A 24,943-nucleotide genomic window follows, 5' to 3' on the forward strand; every position below is an offset into this window, starting at 1 on the left:
GGTGTGACTTTAATGTTTGCTTTGTTCATGAGCACCACGTATTGCCTCTCCTATGCAGTTAAGCGGTAGACAGGTGACAGAAAAGCCCATGTTTGTCTCTACTCACACACTTGTGACTGAATGTATGTATGGAGTTTCTACACCAAATTCTTCAGTGCTCTGGATATTAACTGGGTGTCCCATGACTTTATTCTGACACTACCTGGAGTTAGCACAGACCCTATAAGTTAGGGCCTCAGTCCCACGAGACCATCCTGACTTCAGATGCCAATGGCAAGTCCTAAGTTGTCACCTGTACTTTTGACCAACCTGTTACAAATTGGGGGTTCCCATAACTGTTTTCTTGGGTTTAATAATTTGCTAGAACAGTTTATGGAACTCAGAAAAACAGTTTATTTTCTTTTTTTCTGAGAGAGAGGGTCTTATTTTGTTGCCCAGGCTGGTGTGCAATGGTGCAGTCATAGCTCATTGCAGCCTTGATTGTCTGGGCCCCAGTGGTTCTCCCATCTCAGCCTCCCTAGTAGCTGAGACTACATGCCTGCAACACCACATCTGGCTAGTTCCTTTTATTTTTTGTATAGATGGGGTCTTGTTGTGTTGGCCAGGCTGGCCACAAATTCCTGGTCTCAAGTGATCCTCCCACCTCAGCCTCTGAAAGTGCTGGGATTACAGATGTGAGCCACCACATCTGGCCAGTTCATTTCCTATTACTGGTTCATTGTGAAGGATACATCTCAGAAACAGTCAATGAAAGAGACGTGCATGCTGGATGCAGTGGTTCATGCCTGTAATCTCAGCACTTTGGGAGGACAAGGTGGGAGGATCGCTTAAACTCAGGAGTTTGAGACCAGCCTGGGCAACATGGTGAAAACCTGTCTCTATAAAAAATTAAAAAAAAAAAAAAAAATAACCGGTGTGGTGTTGTGCACCTAGAGTTCCAACTTCTAGGGAAGCTGAGATGAGAGGATGCCTTGAGCTGGGGACTGGGGAGGCTTAGGTTACAGTAAGCTGAGATTGTGCCACTGCACTCTAGCTTGGACAAAAGAGCCTGATCCTGTCTCAAAAAAAAAGAAAGATACCCAGGGCAAGTTAAGTTCGGAGGAGCACAGAGCTCCCATGCCCTCTGTTGAACATGCGACCCTCCCAGCATCTCCTGTGTCCAGCAACCCTGAAAGCTCTGCAAACCCCATTCAGGGTGTTTATGGAGGCTTTATTATGCAAGCATGATTGATAAAATCTTTGGCTGTTGGTGATTAAGTCAGTCTCCAGCCCCTCTTCCTCCTGGAGTTCAGTGCATGAGGCTGAAAGTTCCAAGCCTCTTACCATGTGGTTGCATGGTAATCAGCCCTCCTCTTGAAGAAATGTAGGAGCTTGCAGTCACCCAATCATCTCAACAACATCCCTAAATGCATTCTTACCATGCTGGAGATCCCAAAGTTCTTAGAGGCTCTTGTGTTAGAAACCTGGGACCAAGACCAAATATTAAAACAAAAGATGTTCTTGTCACATCTATCACTGAGGTCTTTCTAAGAGCTTTAGAAGCTCTGTGCCAGGAACCAGGGACAGAGATGAAATATATATTTCTTTTCTTTTTTTTTTTTGAGACAGAATCTCCCTGTGTCATCCAGGCTGGAGTGCAGTGATGTGATCATAGCTCACTATAGCTTTGGCCTTCTGAGATCAAGCGATCCTCCCATCTCAACCTCCCAAGTAGGTAGGACTACACATGCATGTCACCCATGCCCAGCTCATTTTTGTAGAGTCGGAGTTTCACCATGGTGGCCAGGTTGGCCGTGTTGGCCAGATGGGGTCTTCTTTTGTTGCCCAGGCTGGCCGCAAATTCCTGGGCTCAAGTGATCCTCCCACCTCTTCCTTGTAGAGATGCGATTTAGTTATGTCGTCCAGGCTGATCTCAAACTCCTGGGCTAAATCGATTGTCTCACTTCAGCCTCTCAAGTAGCTAGGACTACAGGCGCATACCACCATGTCGGGCTAATATTTGTTTTTATTTTTTTTCTAGAGGTGGGGGTCTCACTATGTTGTTCATGCTAGTTTCAAACTTCGGGCCTCAAGTGTTCCTCCTGCCTTGACCTCCCAAAATGTTGGGATTCTGGGTGGGAGCCATCATGCCCAGCAATCACAAGGGTCTTTATAAAAGAAAGAGAGTAGGAGATTCAGAATTGGAGCAGGAGATGTGGTGACGAAAGCAGAGGTGAGAGAGGGAGATTTGAAGATGCTTCACTTCTGGCTTTGAAGATGGAATCAGGGGCCATGATCCAAGGAATGGGGGTGGCTTCTAGAAGCTGGAAAAGCCAAGGGAACACTTTAGAGTCTCCAGAAGGAATGCAGCCCTGCTGACACCTTGACTTTAGCCTTAATAGACCTAGTTTGGGTTTCTGGCCCCTAGAACCGTAAGATAGTAGTTTTGTGGTGTTTTAAGCCACTAAATGTAGGAAACTGCAAACTATGTTGCAGCGGCAAGAAGAAATGAACATGAAGCCAGGCATGATGGCTCATGCCGGTAATCCCAGCACTTTAGGAATTTAGGCAGGAGGATCACTTGAGGCCAGGAGTTCAAGACCAGTCTGGGCAACATAGTAAGACCTTGTCTCTACAAAAAATGAAAAAATTGGCCAGGCGTGGTGGCTCACGCCTGTAACTCCAGCACTTTGGGAGGCCGAAGCGGGCAGATTACCTGAGGTCAGGAGTTCGCGACCAGCCTGGCCAACATTGCGAAACCCCGGCTCTACTAAAAATACAAAAATTAGCTGGGTGTGGTGGCACGCCCCTGTAATCCCAGCTACTTGGAAGGCTGAGGCAGGAGAATCACTTGAATCTGGGAGGTGGAGGTTGTAGTGAGCCGGTATCAGACCATTACACTACAGCCTGGGCAAGAAGAGTGAAGCTCTGTCTCAAAATAAAATAAAATAAAATACTAAAAAATTTAGCCAGGCATGATGGCATGAACCTGGAGTCCCAGCTACTGGGGAGGCTGAGGTGGGAGGATCGCTTGAGCCTGGAAATTTGAGGTTGCAGTGAGCTGTGATTGTGCCACTGCACTCCAGCCTTGGTGACAGTGAGATCTTGAAAAAAAGAAGAAAGTAAAGATAGAAGAAATGAGCACGGTGGGCATGGGGACAGATGGCAATGTTAAATAGAATGGTCAGGGGTGGCCTCCTAAGTGAAAATTGAGTAAAGACTTGAAGGAGGGGAAGGAGCTGGCCAAGGTGCTGAGGGAAGAGAACTGTAGGCAGAAACAATAGAATAAAGTGTCTGAGGTGTGTCTGAGGCTCTGGAAGGAGGCCCATGGAGCAGACGGAGAGAGGGAGAGAATTAGGGGAGGGGGCCAGGGAGTTGCTGGGTGGGGATCAGTACAAATCACTTAAGCCCCGGGAGGTTATTGCTGGGGCTTTGGCTTTTACTCTGACTCAGATGGGAACTGCGGGAGGGTTCTGAGCAGAGCGACGACGTGGTCTGTCTCCTGATTTAAAAGCATTCTCTGGCTGCTGAGTTGAGAAAGACTATGGGAAGATGTGGGTAGAAGCATGGGGGCCAAGCTTTGGCAACATCCAGGCGGGAGATGATGGTGGTCCTGACCAGGGTCATGTGGTGTTGAGAGATGGTCAGAGGGGAGAGGTAGGGGAGGAGGCCAGGGAGTTGCTGGGTGGGGATCTTTAGTACATGCCGAAGACAGTCAACAGGATTTCCTGACAGACTGGATATGGGGTGTGAGAGAAGGCAGGGGTCAAGGTTGAGTTTGATTGTTACTGAAATTATGAAGTAATTTTAAAAAACACTACTGCCTTTCCCAATCCTACCAAGTATGGGATGCTAGATTAAAGACATCTCTTCAGGCTCATTGCGGTGGCTCATGCCTGTAGTCCCAGCTGTTTGGTAAGCAGAGGTGGGAGTATCTTTTAAGGGCAGGTGTTCAAGACCAGCCTGGACAACACAGCAAGATCTGCTCTTTACAAAAATATTTTTCAAAATTAAATTAATGTAGCTAGGCGTGGTGATGTGTACTTGTAGTTTCAGCTACTCAGGAGGCTGAAGTGGGCAGATCTCTTGAGGTCAGGAGTTTGAGGCCAGCTTGGGCAACATAGCAAGACCCCTCACTCTACAAAAAAATTAAAAAACTAACCAGGCATGGTGGCACTCAACTGTACTACCAGCTACTGGGGAGCTGAGGCAGGAAGATGGCTTGAGCCCAGGAGGTCGAGGCTGCAGTGAGCTGTAAGTGCACAGCTGCACTCCAGTCTGGGTGACAGAGCAGGACCTGTCTCACAATACAAATAAAAATACAAGTAAAATAATGAAATCTCAAGTCAGAGCCTTTTGGCTCTGCAGCCCTTGCAACCCCTCAGCCGTGCAGTGGGGTTTGCGTCACTGGGAATGAGGAGACCCCTGCCCGGTGTTGTTGCCTGACTAATCAGTGTTTTAAAACATATATTAATCGGGGTGGGCGCGGTGGCTCACACCTGTAATCCCAGCACTTAGGGAGACCCAGGCGGGTGGATCACCTGAGGTCAAGAGTTCAAGACCAGCCTTGCCAACATGGCAAAACTCCTTCTCTACTAAGAAAATACAATAATTAGCTGGACATGGTAGTGGGCCCCTGTAATCCCAGCTACTTGGGAGGCTGAGGTAGGAGAATCGCTTGAACCTGCGGGGCGGAGGTTGCAATGAGCTGAGACTGCACCACTTCACTCCAGCCTGGGCAAAAGAACAAGACTTTGTCTCAAAGAAAAAAAGAAAGTATTATGTAATGGTTTTATTTTTAATATGTAATGAATATTAAATATTTTTAAAATCTTGTATTATATTAACATGTAATGGCTTTAATATGTGATGAATAATATTTAAGAACTTGTGTCTTATTTTCTAGTTTTAATATAATTATCTACAGAAAGAAATAGTCTTAGAGATCTTCAATAAAGTTAAAAAATGTAAAGGGATGTTAGATCCCAAAAGATTGAGAATTTCTAGTTTAGAAATATTCAGAGTAAGCCACATACTACTTGCTACTTGAACTATTTTTTTTCTTTGATTTTTATTTTAGGAGATGGGGTCTCACCCTGTCACCCAGGCTTGAGTACAGTAGTGCTATCAGCTCGCTGCAGCCTTGAACTCCTGGGCTAAGGATCCTCCTACCTGAGCCTCCTGAGTAGCTGGGACTGTAGGTATACATGACGATACTTGGCTAATTTTTAAATTGTTTTGTAGACGTGGGGTCTCACTTTGTTGGCCAGGCTGGTGTCAAACTCATGGCCTCAAGTGACCCTTCCACCCCTGCCTCCCATCCTAGAGGTGTGTGCCACCACAAGGAGCACTTGTTCAATGTTCTAAAAAACAAATTTCTAAAGTAAGGCTGTGGGATGATGGCAGGAAGATCAAAGAAAAACAGAAGAATAAGTTAAAATGACTTATTCACACATATTCTTTTGACAGCAAGAAGAACTTTTAGTATATACATTCCTTACAAACAAACAAAAGGCAGATAAACAATGTTGTATACGAACTTCAACACACACCGTACAATATTCCCATTTTGCTGACATAAGTTATGGAAATTTCGTTGTTTACTTGAGTGTCGCTACCAGTATTTTGCTTCTCTGATGATTTTTATCAACTTCCTCATCTGTTAACTTCTCTCCAAGGTATGTCATATCATGACATACTGCTGCTGCACGAACATGGCCAGTGTCTTCCTGTTAAACATGTAGAATGCTTTCCTAATTTCTCTTTTTACCCTCTGTCTTTGTGTTTTGCATTTTTCTTACTCTTATTGTCAGAAACTCCAGAAAGTCAGTCGTACTAATTTATCACCATTTGCTTTATTAATTTATACTTTGCTTATATGGAATTTTGCCCAACAGACCTCATTACAATTTCTAACCTGTTTTATTTTGTTTTTCTTCTGAGACAGAGTCTCCCTCTGTTGTCCAAGGCTGGAGTGTAGTAGTGCTATCCCAGCTGACTGCAGCCTCAACCTTCCAGGCTGAAGCGATCCTCCCATCTCAACCTCCCACGTGGCTGAGACTATAGGTGCTTGCCACTATGCCCAACTAATATTCGGAATTTTCCTATACGTGGATTCCAGAGGGGTGACAGTGAAACGTGAGTAAGCATGGATTTTGGTATATGCAGAGATGGGGGGCTGGAACTAATTCTGTATACTGAGGGACGACTGTATATGTTTTTACAATTATGCTGTAGGATACATACTGTTGCATAGCCTTGAAAATAATAATTTTTAATCGAGTGGAATAATAATAATATTGATAAAAGTAGCAGCTGGCCAGGTGTGGTGGCTCCCACTGGTAATCGCAACACTTTGGGAGGCTGAGGCAGGAGGATGGCTTGAGGCCAAGAGTTTGCGATAGGCCTTGGAAACAAAGGGAGTCACCATCCCTACAGAAAAATACATGAATTAGCCTAGTGTGGTGGCATGTTCCTGTAGTCCCAGCTCCTTGGTAGGCTGAGGTGGGAGGATCACTTGAGCCCAGGGAGGCTGAGACTGCAGTGAGTCATGATCAGGCCTCTGCACTCCAGCCTGGGTGACAGAGTGAGACCCTGTCTCAAAACGACAAAAAAGTAGCAGCTAACATCAACTGACCTTTTACCAGGTACCTATTAATACCATAGTTTAATTTCTTATAACTGTTTCTTATTTCACTTACCAACTCTGTCTTCAGTTACTCCCAGATTTTTACTGTGTTTGTACAGATGACCTTTTGTTTAGATTGAATTGTCTCCCCAGAAGTAAGATTACTGTGAGTCACGGTGAATGGACGTTCTCATTACCCTTGATGTAAATTGACAAGGTTTTGGGTGCCTCCCAGCTATAATCTTAGCACTTTGGGAGGCTAAGACAGGAGGATTGCTTGAGGCCAAGAGTTGGAGGAGGCAGTATGGCAGTATGGTGAGACCCTGTCTCTATTATTTTAAAAAATTGACAAGCTTTACCCTGGAAGGCTTATACACAATTTAAACACCCCTTATAGTATAAGAAAGTGCCCATTTCACTGCACCTTTGCCAGCACAGGGTATTATAATTTAGTAAGTCATTTTTTGTTTGATTATTTTAAATAGATAAAAGATCTCATATTACTTTACTTGTCACATTTCAACATCTTTCCTTAGCTTATTAGCTCTGTTTCTTTTCTGTCTGTAAATGGTTGTTGTTGTTTTGTTCTTTGAGACAGGGTCTTGCTCTGTCACCAGGCTGGACTGTAGTGGCATAATCATGCCTCACTGCAGCCTTGACCTGCCAGGCTGAAACTTCAGCATTCTGAGTAGCTGGGACTACAAGTGTGCACCACCACTCCCAGCTAATTTTTTTCTTTTTTTGGATAGAGACAGGGTCTCACTGTGTTGTCCAGACCAGTCTCTAGCTCCTGGCCTTAAGCAATCCTCCTGCATTAGCTTCTGAAATTGCTGGAATTTCAGGCATGAGCCACCATGCCTGGCCTGGGCTAGTTTTCTATTTTTAGTAGAGATGGGGTTGCTCCATGCTGGTCAGGCTGGTCTCGAACTCCTGACCTCAGGTGATCTGTGTGCCTTGGCCTCCCAAAGTGCTGGGATTACAGGCATGAGCCATTGTGCCTGGCCAAAATTAATACTTTTTATATTAAATTTACATATATATACATTTTTTCTTTTTGATACCGGGTCTCGCACTGTCACCCAGGCTGGAGTACAGTGGCACAACCTCTGCTCACTGCAGCCTCCACCTGCCAGGCTCAAGCAATTCTCCTGCCTCAGCCTCCCGAGTAGCTGGGATTACAGGTAAGTGCCACCACACCCAGCTGATGTTTGTGTTTTTTGTAGAGACGAGGTTTCGCCATGTTTCCCAGACTGTTCTCAAACTCCTGAGCTCAAAGCAGTCCACCCATCTTGGCCTCCTAAAGTGCTGGGATTACAGGTGTGAGCCACCTTGCTCATTCTAGTTTAAACTTTTGAATGGTTTGTGTCTCCCGATTGGACTCCTACAAGTACAGAGTCGATGCTAGGAAGGGTACCAGGAGATAGACACACACAGATGGGATTTGGGAGTAGGTTTGGTTATCCAAGGAGCAGTGCTGAGCTCCTTGCTAATGGGATATGGGATGCTGGTGATTTCCAGGAAGTGACTTCACAATGACTCAAGCTACCATATACTGTTGATTGTGAAATGCCAGTTGAAGCATATGTCCTGTGAGCTTAGGGCTGCTACAGGTTGACCACTGCAGCAGTAAAGATGACTCTGAAGAATGGCATGGGATGGATCCTTTCGAATGCACTTGAGCAGCGGTCTCCAACCACAGGGCCACAGAGCTGGAGGTGAGCAGCAGGTGAGTGAAGGGAAACTTCATCTGTATTTCTAGCCCCTCCCATCGCTTGCATGACCACCTGAGCTCCATGTCCTGTCAGATCAGCAGCAGCATTAGATTCTCATAGGAACACAAACTCTGTTGTGAAGTGTGCATGCGAGGGATCTAGGTTGTGTACGCCTTAAGAGACTCTAATGCCTGATATTCTGTTACTGTCTCCCATCACCCCAGATGGACAGTCTAGTTGCAGGAAAACAAGCTCAGAGATCCCACTGAGTCTACGTTATAGTGAGTTGTAGAATCATTTCATTATATATTACTATGTAGTAATAATAGAAATAAAGTGCACAATATATGTAATGCACTTGAATCATCCTGAAATTATTCCCTCACTCCCAGTCTGTGGAAAAATTGTCTTCCACACATTCACTCTGTTTTATGGTAGAGGCAGGGTCTTAATATATTGCCCAGGCTGATCTCAAACTCCTGGCCTCAAGTAATAGACCTCTCTCAGCCTCCCAAAGTGCTGAGATTACAGGCATAAGCCACCACCCTCAACCAAGACTTTCTTAAACCAAATAAAAATTAAGTGAGATTACTTGAGCCCAGGTGGTCAAGGCTGCAGTGAGCCTGATTGCACCACTGCACTCCAGCCTAGGTGACGGAGTGAGACTGTCTCAAAAAATAAAATAAAATACAAATTAACCCTTTATGACGTTCCCAGTAACTTTCCCTCCTAAGTGTTCCCCACAAATCTTTGAATTCTGTTTAATTTTCACATAACATTTAAGACATTTAAGAACTTATGTCTGTCTGTGTCATCCCTTTATGTCAAAAGATGTCTTTTTGTCACTTCCAGCTGGATCTACCATGAACGACTTCTGAATCCAGGAAGAGAGACTGACTGGGCAACATGTTATTCAGGTACAAAAAGATTTGGACTGTAACTCAAAAATGATCAAATGATAGTGCATGCATCAAGTGCAATGGGAAGCTCTTCTGGAGAGTGAGAAAAGCTTCCAGTTAAGGTGACATTGAAGCCAAGTCCTGAAAGATGAGGAAGAGTTGTATGAGAGTGGGGAGGAAAGGGGGAGGTGGCAGGATGGGGAATGGGCTGGGATGGGATGGAGCAAACTGCCCAGGAAGGGAAACCAGCACTGTACAGACCTGAACAACGAGGATGGCATATTTTGTTCAGGGAATGGTGAATTAAGTGTGGCAGGAATGCTTTGTAGAGACAGTAATTTGCTTGTATGGAATTTTGCCTGAGAGACCTCATTGCAGTTTCTGATTTTTTGATGTCATCATCCATCACTGTCCTTGTCAAATAGTTTGGAATGGGTATAATGATGACAATAACCCCAAGTATAATATTTCGTTAATTCTCACAGAATCACAGGTAGGTGCCACAGTTATCCCTATTTGATGAATGGAGTGATGAAGCCTTGGGAATAATGAATGATTTGCCCAAGCTCACCTGGATATTAAGACTGAGTCAAATGTTGGGTCTGGTGTGACTTTAATGTTTGCTTTGTTCATGAGCACCACGTATTGCCTCTCCTATGCAGTTAAGCGGTAGACAGGTGACAGAAAAGCCCATGTTTGTCTCTACTCACACACTTGTGACTGAATGTATGTATGGAGTTTCTACACCAAATTCTTCAGTGCTCTGGATATTAACTGGGTGTCCCATGACTTTATTCTGACACTACCTGGAGTTAGCACAGACCCTATAAGTTAGGGCCTCAGTCCCACGAGACCATCCTGACTTCAGATGCCAATGGCAAGTCCTAAGTTGTCACCTGTACTTTTGACCAACCTGTTACAAATCGGGGGTTCCCATAACTGTTTTCTTGGGTTTAATAATTTGCTAGAACAGTTTATGGAACTCAGAAAAACAGTTTATTTTCTTTTTTTCTGAGAGAGAGGGTCTTATTTTGTTGCCCAGGCTGGTGTGCAATGGTGCAGTCATAGCTCATTGCAGCCTTGATTGTCTGGGCCCCAGTGGTTCTCCCATCTCAGCCTCCCTAGTAGCTGAGACTACATGCCTGCAACACCACATCTGGCTAGTTCCTTTTATTTTTTGTATAGATGGGGTCTTGTTGTGTTGGCCAGGCTGGCCACAAATTCCTGGTCTCAAGTGATCCTCCCACCTCAGCCTCTGAAAGTGCTGGGATTACAGATGTGAGCCACCACATCTGGCCAGTTCATTTCCTATTACTGGTTCATTGTGAAGGATACATCTCAGAAACAGTCAATGAAAGAGACGTGCATGCTGGATGCAGTGGTTCATGCCTGTAATCTCAGCACTTTGGGAGGACAAGGTGGGAGGATCGCTTAAACTCAGGAGTTTGAGACCAGCCTGGGCAACATGGTGAAAACCTGTCTCTATAAAAAATTAAAAAAAAAAAAATAAATAACCGGTGTGGTGTTGTGCACCTAGAGTTCCAACTTCTAGGGAAGCTGAGATGAGAGGATGCCTTGAGCTGGGGACTGGGGAGGCTTAGGTTACAGTAAGCTGAGATTGTGCCACTGCACTCTAGCTTGGACAAAAGAGCCTGATCCTGTCTCAAAAAAAAAGAAAGATACCCAGGGCAAGTTAAGTTCGGAGGAGCACAGAGCTCCCATGCCCTCTGTTGAACATGCGACCCTCCCAGCATCTCCTGTGTCCAGCAACCCTGAAAGCTCTGCAAACCCCATTCAGGGTGTTTATGGAGGCTTTATTATGCAAGCATGATTGATAAAATCTTTGGCTGTTGGTGATTAAGTCAGTCTCCAGCCCCTCTTCCTCCTGGAGTTCAGTGCATGAGGCTGAAAGTTCCAAGCCTCTTACCATGTGGTTGCATGGTAATCAGCCCTCCTCTTGAAGAAATGTAGGAGCTTGCAGTCACCCAATCATCTCAACAACATCCCTAAATGCATTCTTACCATGCTGGAGATCCCAAAGTTCTTAGAGGCTCTTGTGTTAGAAACCTGGGACCAAGACCAAATATTAAAACAAAAGATGTTCTTGTCACATCTATCACTGAGGTCTTTCTAAGAGCTTTAGAAGCTCTGTGCCAGGAACCAGGGACAGAGATGAAATATATATTTCTTTTCTTTTTTTTTTTTGAGACAGAATCTCCCTGTGTCATCCAGGCTGGAGTGCAGTGATGTGATCATAGCTCACTATAGCTTTGGCCTTCTGAGATCAAGCGATCCTCCCATCTCAACCTCCCAAGTAGGTAGGACTACACATGCATGTCACCCATGCCCAGCTCATTTTTGTAGAGTCGGAGTTTCACCATGGTGGCCAGGTTGGCCGTGTTGGCCAGATGGGGTCTTCTTTTGTTGCCCAGGCTGGCCGCAAATTCCTGGGCTCAAGTGATCCTCCCACCTCTTCCTTGTAGAGATGCGATTTAGTTATGTCGTCCAGGCTGATCTCAAACTCCTGGGCTAAATCGATTGTCTCACTTCAGCCTCTCAAGTAGCTAGGACTACAGGCGCATACCACCATGTCGGGCTAATATTTGTTTTTATTTTTTTTCTAGAGGTGGGGGTCTCACTATGTTGTTCATGCTAGTTTCAAACTTCGGGCCTCAAGTGTTCCTCCTGCCTTGACCTCCCAAAATGTTGGGATTCTGGGTGGGAGCCATCATGCCCAGCAATCACAAGGGTCTTTATAAAAGAAAGAGAGTAGGAGATTCAGAATTGGAGCAGGAGATGTGGTGACGAAAGCAGAGGTGAGAGAGGGAGATTTGAAGATGCTTCACTTCTGGCTTTGAAGATGGAATCAGGGGCCATGATCCAAGGAATGGGGGTGGCTTCTAGAAGCTGGAAAAGCCAAGGGAACACTTTAGAGTCTCCAGAAGGAATGCAGCCCTGCTGACACCTTGACTTTAGCCTTAATAGACCTAGTTTGGGTTTCTGGCCCCTAGAACCGTAAGATAGTAGTTTTGTGGTGTTTTAAGCCACTAAATGTAGGAAACTGCAAACTATGTTGCAGCGGCAAGAAGAAATGAACATGAAGCCAGGCATGATGGCTCATGCCGGTAATCCCAGCACTTTAGGAATTTAGGCAGGAGGATCACTTGAGGCCAGGAGTTCAAGACCAGTCTGGGCAACATAGTAAGACCTTGTCTCTACAAAAAATGAAAAAATTGGCCAGGCGTGGTGGCTCACGCCTGTAACTCCAGCACTTTGGGAGGCCGAAGCGGGCAGATTACCTGAGGTCAGGAGTTCGCGACCAGCCTGGCCAACATTGCGAAACCCCGGCTCTACTAAAAATACAAAAATTAGCTGGGTGTGGTGGCACGCCCCTGTAATCCCAGCTACTTGGAAGGCTGAGGCAGGAGAATCACTTGAATCTGGGAGGTGGAGGTTGTAGTGAGCCGGTATCAGACCATTACACTACAGCCTGGGCAAGAAGAGTGAAGCTCTGTCTCAAAATAAAATAAAATAAAATACTAAAAAATTTAGCCAGGCATGATGGCATGAACCTGGAGTCCCAGCTACTGGGGAGGCTGAGGTGGGAGGATCGCTTGAGCCTGGAAATTTGAGGTTGCAGTGAGCTGTGATTGTGCCACTGCACTCCAGCCTTGGTGACAGTGAGATCTTGAAAAAAAGAAGAAAGTAAAGATAGAAGAAATGAGCACGGTGGGCATGGGGACAGATGGCAATGTTAAATAGAATGGTCAGGGGTGGCCTCCTAAGTGAAAATTGAGTAAAGACTTGAAGGAGGGGAAGGAGCTGGCCAAGGTGCTGAGGGAAGAGAACTGTAGGCAGAAACAATAGAATAAAGTGTCTGAGGTGTGTCTGAGGCTCTGGAAGGAGGCCCATGGAGCAGACGGAGAGAGGGAGAGAATTAGGGGAGGGGGCCAGGGAGTTGCTGGGTGGGGATCAGTACAAATCACTTAAGCCCCGGGAGGTTATTGCTGGGGCTTTGGCTTTTACTCTGACTCAGATGGGAACTGCGGGAGGGTTCTGAGCAGAGCGACGACGTGGTCTGTCTCCTGATTTAAAAGCATTCTCTGGCTGCTGAGTTGAGAAAGACTATGGGAAGATGTGGGTAGAAGCATGGGGGCCAAGCTTTGGCAACATCCAGGCGGGAGATGATGGTGGTCCTGACCAGGGTCATGTGGTGTTGAGAGATGGTCAGAGGGGAGAGGTAGGGGAGGAGGCCAGGGAGTTGCTGGGTGGGGATCTTTAGTACATGCCGAAGACAGTCAACAGGATTTCCTGACAGACTGGATATGGGGTGTGAGAGAAGGCAGGGGTCAAGGTTGAGTTTGATTGTTACTGAAATTATGAAGTAATTTTAAAAAACACTACTGCCTTTCCCAATCCTACCAAGTATGGGATGCTAGATTAAAGACATCTCTTCAGGCTCATTGCGGTGGCTCATGCCTGTAGTCCCAGCTGTTTGGTAAGCAGAGGTGGGAGTATCTTTTAAGGGCAGGTGTTCAAGACCAGCCTGGACAACACAGCAAGATCTGCTCTTTACAAAAATATTTTTCAAAATTAAATTAATGTAGCTAGGCGTGGTGATGTGTACTTGTAGTTTCAGCTACTCAGGAGGCTGAAGTGGGCAGATCTCTTGAGGTCAGGAGTTTGAGGCCAGCTTGGGCAACATAGCAAGACCCCTCACTCTACAAAAAAATTAAAAAACTAACCAGGCATGGTGGCACTCAACTGTACTACCAGCTACTGGGGAGCTGAGGCAGGAAGATGGCTTGAGCCCAGGAGGTCGAGGCTGCAGTGAGCTGTAAGTGCACAGCTGCACTCCAGTCTGGGTGACAGAGCAGGACCTGTCTCACAATACAAATAAAAATACAAGTAAAATAATGAAATCTCAAGTCAGAGCCTTTTGGCTCTGCAGCCCTTGCAACCCCTCAGCCGTGCAGTGGGGTTTGCGTCACTGGGAATGAGGAGACCCCTGCCCGGTGTTGTTGCCTGACTAATCAGTGTTTTAAAACATATATTAATCGGGGTGGGCGCGGTGGCTCACACCTGTAATCCCAGCACTTAGGGAGACCCAGGCGGGTGGATCACCTGAGGTCAAGAGTTCAAGACCAGCCTTGCCAACATGGCAAAACTCCTTCTCTACTAAGAAAATACAATAATTAGCTGGACATGGTAGTGGGCCCCTGTAATCCCAGCTACTTGGGAGGCTGAGGTAGGAGAATCGCTTGAACCTGTGGGGCGGAGGTTGCAATGAGCTGAGACTGCACCACTTCACTCCAGCCTGGGCAAAAGAACAAGACTTTGTCTCAAAGAAAAAAAGAAAGTATTATGTAATGGTTTTATTTTTAATATGTAATGAATATTAAATATTTTTAAAATCTTGTATTATATTAACATGTAATGGCTTTAATATGTGATGAATAATATTTAAGAACTTGTGTCTTATTTTCTAGTTTTAATATAATTATCTACAGAAAGAAATAGTCTTAGAGATCTTCAATAAAGTTAAAAAATGTAAAGGGATGTTAGATCCCAAAAGATTGAGAATTTCTAGTTTAGAAATATTCAGAGTAAGCCACATACTACTTGCTACTTGAACTATTTTTTTTCTTTGATTTTTATTTTAGGAGATGGGGTCTCACCCTGTCACCCAGGCTTGAGTACAGTAGTGCTATCAGCTCGCTGCAGCCTTGAACTCCTGGGCTAAGGATCCTCCTACCTGAGCCTCCTGAGTAGCTGGGACTGTAGGTATACATGACGATACTTGGCTAATTTTTAAATTGTTTTGTAGACGTGGGGTCTCACTTTGTTGGCCAGGCTGGTGTCAAACTCATGGCCTCAAGTGACCCTTCCACCCCTGCCTCCCATCCTAGAGGTGTGTGCCACCACAAGGAGCACTTGTTCAATGTTCTAAAAAACAAATTTCTAAAGTAAGGCTGTGGGATGATGGCAGGAAGATCAAAGAAAAACAGAAGAATAAGTTAAAATGACTTATTCACACATATTCTTTTGACAGCAAGAAGAACTTTTAGTATATACATTCCTTACAAACAAACAAAAGGCAGATAAACAATGTTGTATACGAACTTCAACACACACCGTACAATATTCCCATTTTGCTGACATAAGTTATGGAAATTTCGTTGTTTACTTGAGTGTCGCTACCAGTATTTTGCTTCTCTGATGATTTTTATCAACTTCCTCATCTGTTAACTTCTCTCCAAGGTATGTCATATCATGACATACTGCTGCTGCACGAACATGGCCAGTGTCTTCCTGTTAAACATGTAGAATGCTTTCCTAATTTCTCTTTTTACCCTCTGTCTTTGTGTTTTGCATTTTTCTTACTCTTATTGTCAGAAACTCCAGAAAGTCAGTCGTACTAATTTATCACCATTTGCTTTATTAATTTATACTTTGCTTATATGGAATTTTGCCCAACAGACCTCATTACAATTTCTAACCTGTTTTATTTTGTTTTTCTTCTGAGACAGAGTCTCCCTCTGTTGTCCAAGGCTGGAGTGTAGTAGTGCTATCCCAGCTGACTGCAGCCTCAACCTTCCAGGCTGAAGCGATCCTCCCATCTCAACCTCCCACGTGGCTGAGACTATAGGTGCTTGCCACTATGCCCAACTAATATTCGGAATTTTCCTATACGTGGATTCCAGAGGGGTGACAGTGAAACGTGAGTAAGCATGGATTTTGGTATATGCAGAGATGGGGGGCTGGAACTAATTCTGTATACTGAGGGACGACTGTATATGTTTTTACAATTATGCTGTAGGATACATACTGTTGCATAGCCTTGAAAATAATAATTTTTAATCGAGTGGAATAATAATAATATTGATAAAAGTAGCAGCTGGCCAGGTGTGGTGGCTCCCACTGGTAATCGCAACACTTTGGGAGGCTGAGGCAGGAGGATGGCTTGAGGCCAAGAGTTTGCGATAGGCCTTGGAAACAAAGGGAGTCACCATCCCTACAGAAAAATACATGAATTAGCCTAGTGTGGTGGCATGTTCCTGTAGTCCCAGCTCCTTGGTAGGCTGAGGTGGGAGGATCACTTGAGCCCAGGGAGGCTGAGACTGCAGTGAGTCATGATCAGGCCTCTGCACTCCAGCCTGGGTGACAGAGTGAGACCCTGTCTCAAAACGACAAAAAAGTAGCAGCTAACATCAACTGACCTTTTACCAGGTACCTATTAATACCATAGTTTAATTTCTTATAACTGTTTCTTATTTCACTTACCAACTCTGTCTTCAGTTACTCCCAGATTTTTACTGTGTTTGTACAGATGACCTTTTGTTTAGATTGAATTGTCTCCCCAGAAGTAAGATTACTGTGAGTCACGGTGAATGGACGTTCTCATTACCCTTGATGTAAATTGACAAGGTTTTGGGTGCCTCCCAGCTATAATCTTAGCACTTTGGGAGGCTAAGACAGGAGGATTGCTTGAGGCCAAGAGTTGGAGGAGGCAGTATGGCAGTATGGTGAGACCCTGTCTCTATTATTTTAAAAAATTGACAAGCTTTACCCTGGAAGGCTTATACACAATTTAAACACCCCTTATAGTATAAGAAAGTGCCCATTTCACTGCACCTTTGCCAGCACAGGGTATTATAATTTAGTAAGTCATTTTTTGTTTGATTATTTTAAATAGATAAAAGATCTCATATTACTTTACTTGTCACATTTCAACATCTTTCCTTAGCTTATTAGCTCTGTTTCTTTTCTGTCTGTAAATGGTTGTTGTTGTTTTGTTCTTTGAGACAGGGTCTTGCTCTGTCACCAGGCTGGACTGTAGTGGCATAATCATGCCTCACTGCAGCCTTGACCTGCCAGGCTGAAACTTCAGCATTCTGAGTAGCTGGGACTACAAGTGTGCACCACCACTCCCAGCTAATTTTTTTCTTTTTTTGGATAGAGACAGGGTCTCACTGTGTTGTCCAGACCAGTCTCTAGCTCCTGGCCTTAAGCAATCCTCCTGCATTAGCTTCTGAAATTGCTGGAATTTCAGGCATGAGCCACCATGCCTGGCCTGGGCTAGTTTTCTATTTTTAGTAGAGATGGGGTTGCTCCATGCTGGTCAGGCTGGTCTCGAACTCCTGACCTCAGGTGATCTGTGTGCCTTGGCCTCCCAAAGTGCTGGGATTACAGGCATGAGCCATTGTGCCTGGCCAAAATTAATACTTTTTATATTAAATTTACATATATATACATTTTTTCTTTTTGATACCGGGTCTCGCACTGTCACCCAGGCTGGAGTACAGTGGCACAACCTCTGCTCACTGCAGCCTCCACCTGCCAGGCTCAAGCAATTCTCCTGCCTCAGCCTCCCGAGTAGCTGGGATTACAGGTAAGTGCCACCACACCCAGCTGATGTTTGTGTTTTTTGTAGAGACGAGGTTTCGCCATGTTTCCCAGACTGTTCTCAAACTCCTGAGCTCAAAGCAGTCCACCCATCTTGGCCTCCTAAAGTGCTGGGATTACAGGTGTGAGCCACCTTGCTCATTCTAGTTTAAACTTTTGAATGGTTTGTGTCTCCCGATTGGACTCCTACAAGTACAGAGTCGATGCTAGGAAGGGTACCAGGAGATAGACACACACAGATGGGATTTGGGAGTAGGTTTGGTTATCCAAGGAGCAGTGCTGAGCTCCTTGCTAATGGGATATGGGATGCTGGTGATTTCCAGGAAGTGACTTCACAATGACTCAAGCTACCATATACTGTTGATTGTGAAATGCCAGTTGAAGCATATGTCCTGTGAGCTTAGGGCTGCTACAGGTTGACCACTGCAGCAGTAAAGATGACTCTGAAGAATGGCATGGGATGGATCCTTTCGAATGCACTTGAGCAGCGGTCTCCAACCACAGGGCCACAGAGCTGGAGGTGAGCAGCAGGTGAGTGAAGGGAAACTTCATCTGTATTTCTAGCCCCTCCCATCGCTTGCATGACCACCTGAGCTCCATGTCCTGTCAGATCAGCAGCAGCATTAGATTCTCATAGGAACACAAACTCTGTTGTGAAGTGTGCATGCGAGGGATCTAGGTTGTGTACGCCTTAAGAGACTCTAATGCCTGATATTCTGTTACTGTCTCCCATCACCCCAGATGGACAGTCTAGTTGCAGGAAAACAAGCTCAGAGATCCCACTGAGTCTACGTTATAGTGAGTTGTAGAATCATTTCATTATATATTACTATGTAGTAATAATAGAAATAAAGTGCACAATATATGTAATGCACTTGAATCATCCTGAAATTATTCCCTCACTCCCAGTCTGTGGAAAAATTGTCTTCCACACATTCACTCTGTTTTATGGTAGAGGCAGGGTCTTAATATATTGCCCAGGCTGATCTCAAACTCCTGGCCTCAAGTAATAGACCTCTCTCAGCCTCCCAAAGTGCTGAGATTACAGGCATAAGCCACCACCCTCAACCAAGACTTTCTTAAACCAAATAAAAATTAAGTGAGATTACTTGAGCCCAGGTGGTCAAGGCTGCAGTGAGCCTGATTGCACCACTGCACTCCAGCCTAGGTGACGGAGTGAGACTGTCTCAAAAAATAAAATAAAATACAAATTAACCCTTTATGACGTTCCCAGTAACTTTCCCTCCTAAGTGTTCCCCACAAATCTTTGAATTCTGTTTAATTTTCACATAACATTTAAGACATTTAAGAACTTATGTCTGTCTGTGTCATCCCTTTATGTCAAAAGATGTCTTTTTGTCACTTCCAGCTGGATCTACCATGAACGACTTCTGAATCCAGGAAGAGAGACTGACTGGGCAACATGTTATTCAGGTACAAAAAGATTTGGACTGTAACTCAAAAATGATCAAATGATAGTGCATGCATCAAGTGCAATGGGAAGCTCTTCTGGAGAGTGAGAAAAGCTTCCAGTTAAGGTGACATTGAAGCCAAGTCCTGAAAGATGAGGAAGAGTTGTATGAGAGTGGGGAGGAAAGGGGGAGGTGGCAGGATGGGGAATGGGCTGGGATGGGATGGAGCAAACTGCCCAGGAAGGGAAACCAGCACTGTACAGACCTGAACAACGAGGATGGCATATTTTGTTCAGGGAATGGTGAATTAAGTGTGGCAGGAATGCTTTGTAGAGACAGTAATTTGCTTGTATGGAATTTTGCCTGAGAGACCTCATTGCAGTTTCTGATTTTTTGATGTCATCATCCATCACTGTCCTTGTCAAATAGTTTGGAATGGGTATAATGATGACAATAACCCCAAGTATAATATTTCGTTAATTCTCACAGAATCACAGGTAGGTGCCACAGTTATCCCTATTTGATGAATGGAGTGATGAAGCCTTGGGAATAATGAATGATTTGCCCAAGCTCACCTGGATATTAAGACTGAGTCAAATGTTGGGTCTGGTGTGACTTTAATGTTTGCTTTGTTCATGAGCACCACGTATTGCCTCTCCTATGCAGTTAAGCGGTAGACAGGTGACAGAAAAGCCCATGTTTGTCTCTACTCACACACTTGTGACTGAATGTATGTATGGAGTTTCTACACCAAATTCTTCAGTGCTCTGGATATTAACTGGGTGTCCCATGACTTTATTCTGACACTACCTGGAGTTAGCACAGACCCTATAAGTTAGGGCCTCAGTCCCACGAGACCATCCTGACTTCAGATGCCAATGGCAAGTCCTAAGTTGTCACCTGTACTTTTGACCAACCTGTTACAAATCGGGGGTTCCCATAACTGTTTTCTTGGGTTTAATAATTTGCTAGAACAGTTTATGGAACTCAGAAAAACAGTTTATTTTCTTTTTTTCTGAGAGAGAGGGTCTTATTTTGTTGCCCAGGCTGGTGTGCAATGGTGCAGTCATAGCTCATTGCAGCCTTGATTGTCTGGGCCCCAGTGGTTCTCCCATCTCAGCCTCCCTAGTAGCTGAGACTACATGCCTGCAACACCACATCTGGCTAGTTCCTTTTATTTTTTGTATAGATGGGGTCTTGTTGTGTTGGCCAGGCTGGCCACAAATTCCTGGTCTCAAGTGATCCTCCCACCTCAGCCTCTGAAAGTGCTGGGATTACAGATGTGAGCCACCACATCTGGCCAGTTCATTTCCTATTACTGGTTCATTGTGAAGGATACATCTCAGAAACAGTCAATGAAAGAGACGTGCATGCTGGATGCAGTGGTTCATGCCTGTAATCTCAGCACTTTGGGAGGACAAGGTGGGAGGATCGCTTAAACTCAGGAGTTTGAGACCAGCCTGGGCAACATGGTGAAAACCTGTCTCTATAAAAAATTAAAAAAAAAAAAAAAAAATAACCGGTGTGGTGTTGTGCACCTAGAGTTCCAACTTCTAGGGAAGCTGAGATGAGAGGATGCCTTGAGCTGGGGACTGGGGAGGCTTAGGTTACAGTAAGCTGAGATTGTGCCACTGCACTCTAGCTTGGACAAAAGAGCCTGATCCTGTCTCAAAAAAAAAGAAAGATACCCAGGGCAAGTTAAGTTCGGAGGAGCACAGAGCTCCCATGCCCTCTGTTGAACATGCGACCCTCCCAGCATCTCCTGTGTCCAGCAACCCTGAAAGCTCTGCAAACCCCATTCAGGGTGTTTATGGAGGCTTTATTATGCAAGCATGATTGATAAAATCTTTGGCTGTTGGTGATTAAGTCAGTCTCCAGCCCCTCTTCCTCCTGGAGTTCAGTGCATGAGGCTGAAAGTTCCAAGCCTCTTACCATGTGGTTGCATGGTAATCAGCCCTCCTCTTGAAGAAATGTAGGAGCTTGCAGTCACCCAATCATCTCAACAACATCCCTAAATGCATTCTTACCATGCTGGAGATCCCAAAGTTCTTAGAGGCTCTTGTGTTAGAAACCTGGGACCAAGACCAAATATTAAAACAAAAGATGTTCTTGTCACATCTATCACTGAGGTCTTTCTAAGAGCTTTAGAAGCTCTGTGCCAGGAACCAGGGACAGAGATGAAATATATATTTCTTTTCTTTTTTTTTTTTGAGACAGAATCTCCCTGTGTCATCCAGGCTGGAGTGCAGTGATGTGATCATAGCTCACTATAGCTTTGGCCTTCTGAGATCAAGCGATCCTCCCATCTCAACCTCCCAAGTAGGTAGGACTACACATGCATGTCACCCATGCCCAGCTCATTTTTGTAGAGTCGGAGTTTCACCATGGTGGCCAGGTTGGCCGTGTTGGCCAGATGGGGTCTTCTTTTGTTGCCCAGGCTGGCCGCAAATTCCTGGGCTCAAGTGATCCTCCCACCTCTTCCTTGTAGAGATGCGATTTAGTTATGTCGTCCAGGCTGATCTCAAACTCCTGGGCTAAATCGATTGTCTCACTTCAGCCTCTCAAGTAGCTAGGACTACAGGCGCATACCACCATGTCGGGCTAATATTTGTTTTTATTTTTTTTCTAGAGGTGGGGGTCTCACTATGTTGTTCATGCTAGTTTCAAACTTCGGGCCTCAAGTGTTCCTCCTGCCTTGACCTCCCAAAATGTTGGGATTCTGGGTGGGAGCCATCATGCCCAGCAATCACAAGGGTCTTTATAAAAGAAAGAGAGTAGGAGATTCAGAATTGGAGCAGGAGATGTGGTGACGAAAGCAGAGGTGAGAGAGGGAGATTTGAAGATGCTTCACTTCTGGCTTTGAAGATGGAATCAGGGGCCATGATCCAAGGAATGGGGGTGGCTTCTAGAAGCTGGAAAAGCCAAGGGAACACTTTAGAGTCTCCAGAAGGAATGCAGCCCTGCTGACACCTTGACTTTAGCCTTAATAGACCTAGTTTGGGTTTCTGGCCCCTAGAACCGTAAGATAGTAGTTTTGTGGTGTTTTAAGCCACTAAATGTAGGAAACTGCAAACTATGTTGCAGCGGCAAGAAGAAATGAACATGAAGCCAGGCATGATGGCTCATGCCGGTAATCCCAGCACTTTAGGAATTTAGGCAGGAGGATCACTTGAGGCCAGGAGTTCAAGACCAGTCTGGGCAACATAGTAAGACCTTGTCTCTACAAAAAATGAAAAAATTGGCCAGGCGTGGTGGCTCACGCCTGTAACTCCAGCACTTTGGGAGGCCGAAGCGGGCAGATTACCTGAGGTCAGGAGTTCGCGACCAGCCTGGCCAACATTGCGAAACCCCGGCTCTACTAAAAATACAAAAATTAGCTGGGTGTGGTGGCACGCCCCTGTAATCCCAGCTACTTGGAAGGCTGAGGCAGGAGAATCACTTGAATCTGGGAGGTGGAGGTTGTAGTGAGCCGGTATCAGACCATTACACTACAGCCTGGGCAAGAAGAGTGAAGCTCTGTCTCAAAATAAAATAAAATAAAATACTAAAAAATTTAGCCAGGCATGATGGCATGAACCTGGAGTCCCAGCTACTGGGGAGGCTGAGGTGGGAGGATCGCTTGAGCCTGGAAATTTGAGGTTGCAGTGAGCTGTGATTGTGCCACTGCACTCCAGCCTTGGTGACAGTGAGATCTTGAAAAAAAGAAGAAAGTAAAGATAGAAGAAATGAGCACGGTGGGCATGGGGACAGATGGCAATGTTAAATAGAATGGTCAGGGGTGGCCTCCTAAGTGAAAATTGAGTAAAGACTTGAAGGAGGGGAAGGAGCTGGCCAAGGTGCTGAGGGAAGAGAACTGTAGGCAGAAACAATAGAATAAAGTGTCTGAGGTGTGTCTGAGGCTCTGGAAGGAGGCCCATGGAGCAGACGGAGAGAGGGAGAGAATTAGGGGAGGGGGCCAGGGAGTTGCTGGGTGGGGATCAGTACAAATCACTTAAGCCCCGGGAGGTTATTGCTGGGGCTTTGGCTTTTACTCTGACTCAGATGGGAACTGCGGGAGGGTTCTGAGCAGAGCGACGACGTGGTCTGTCTCCTGATTTAAAAGCATTCTCTGGCTGCTGAGTTGAGAAAGACTATGGGAAGATGTGGGTAGAAGCATGGGGGCCAAGCTTTGGCAACATCCAGGCGGGAGATGATGGTGGTCCTGACCAGGGTCATGTGGTGTTGAGAGATGGTCAGAGGGGAGAGGTAGGGGAGGAGGCCAGGGAGTTGCTGGGTGGGGATCTTTAGTACATGCCGAAGACAGTCAACAGGATTTCCTGACAGACTGGATATGGGGTGTGAGAGAAGGCAGGGGTCAAGGTTGAGTTTGATTGTTACTGAAATTATGAAGTAATTTTAAAAAACACTACTGCCTTTCCCAATCCTACCAAGTATGGGATGCTAGATTAAAGACATCTCTTCAGGCTCATTGCGGTGGCTCATGCCTGTAGTCCCAGCTGTTTGGTAAGCAGAGGTGGGAGTATCTTTTAAGGGCAGGTGTTCAAGACCAGCCTGGACAACACAGCAAGATCTGCTCTTTACAAAAATATTTTTCAAAATTAAATTAATGTAGCTAGGCGTGGTGATGTGTACTTGTAGTTTCAGCTACTCAGGAGGCTGAAGTGGGCAGATCTCTTGAGGTCAGGAGTTTGAGGCCAGCTTGGGCAACATAGCAAGACCCCTCACTCTACAAAAAAATTAAAAAACTAACCAGGCATGGTGGCACTCAACTGTACTACCAGCTACTGGGGAGCTGAGGCAGGAAGATGGCTTGAGCCCAGGAGGTCGAGGCTGCAGTGAGCTGTAAGTGCACAGCTGCACTCCAGTCTGAGTGACAGAGCAGGACCTGTCTCACAATACAAATAAAAATACAAGTAAAATAATGAAATCTCAAGTCAGAGCCTTTTGGCTCTGCAGCCCTTGCAACCCCTCAGCCGTGCAGTGGGGTTTGCGTCACTGGGAATGAGGAGACCCCTGCCCGGTGTTGTTGCCTGACTAATCAGTGTTTTAAAACATATATTAATCGGGGTGGGCGCGGTGGCTCACACCTGTAATCCCAGCACTTAGGGAGACCCAGGCGGGTGGATCACCTGAGGTCAAGAGTTCAAGACCAGCCTTGCCAACATGGCAAAACTCCTTCTCTACTAAGAAAATACAATAATTAGCTGGACATGGTAGTGGGCCCCTGTAATCCCAGCTACTTGGGAGGCTGAGGTAGGAGAATCGCTTGAACCTGTGGGGCGGAGGTTGCAATGAGCTGAGACTGCACCACTTCACTCCAGCCTGGGCAAAAGAACAAGACTTTGTCTCAAAGAAAAAAAGAAAGTATTATGTAATGGTTTTATTTTTAATATGTAATGAATATTAAATATTTTTAAAATCTTGTATTATATTAACATGTAATGGCTTTAATATGTGATGAATAATATTTAAGAACTTGTGTCTTATTTTCTAGTTTTAATATAATTATCTACAGAAAGAAATAGTCTTAGAGATCTTCAATAAAGTTAAAAAATGTAAAGGGATGTTAGATCCCAAAAGATTGAGAATTTCTAGTTTAGAAATATTCAGAGTAAGCCACATACTACTTGCTACTTGAACTATTTTTTTTCTTTGATTTTTATTTTAGGAGATGGGGTCTCACCCTGTCACCCAGGCTTGAGTACAGTAGTGCTATCAGCTCGCTGCAGCCTTGAACTCCTGGGCTAAGGATCCTCCTACCTGAGCCTCCTGAGTAGCTGGGACTGTAGGTATACATGACGATACTTGGCTAATTTTTAAATTGTTTTGTAGACGTGGGGTCTCACTTTGTTGGCCAGGCTGGTGTCAAACTCATGGCCTCAAGTGACCCTTCCACCCCTGCCTCCC

General features: G+C 45.2%; 1 pseudogene; it reads left to right on the top strand.

Annotated features, from left to right (window-relative positions):
• LOC134737575 (putative uncharacterized protein FLJ44672) overlaps nt 1–24,943 on the top strand; it is a 62,590-nt pseudogene that overhangs the window by 32,301 nt on the left and 5,346 nt on the right.

Source organism: Pongo pygmaeus, chromosome 2 (assembly GCF_028885625.2).
Source record: "Pongo pygmaeus isolate AG05252 chromosome 2, NHGRI_mPonPyg2-v2.0_pri, whole genome shotgun sequence".
Lineage (NCBI taxonomy): Eukaryota > Metazoa > Chordata > Mammalia > Primates > Hominidae > Pongo > Pongo pygmaeus.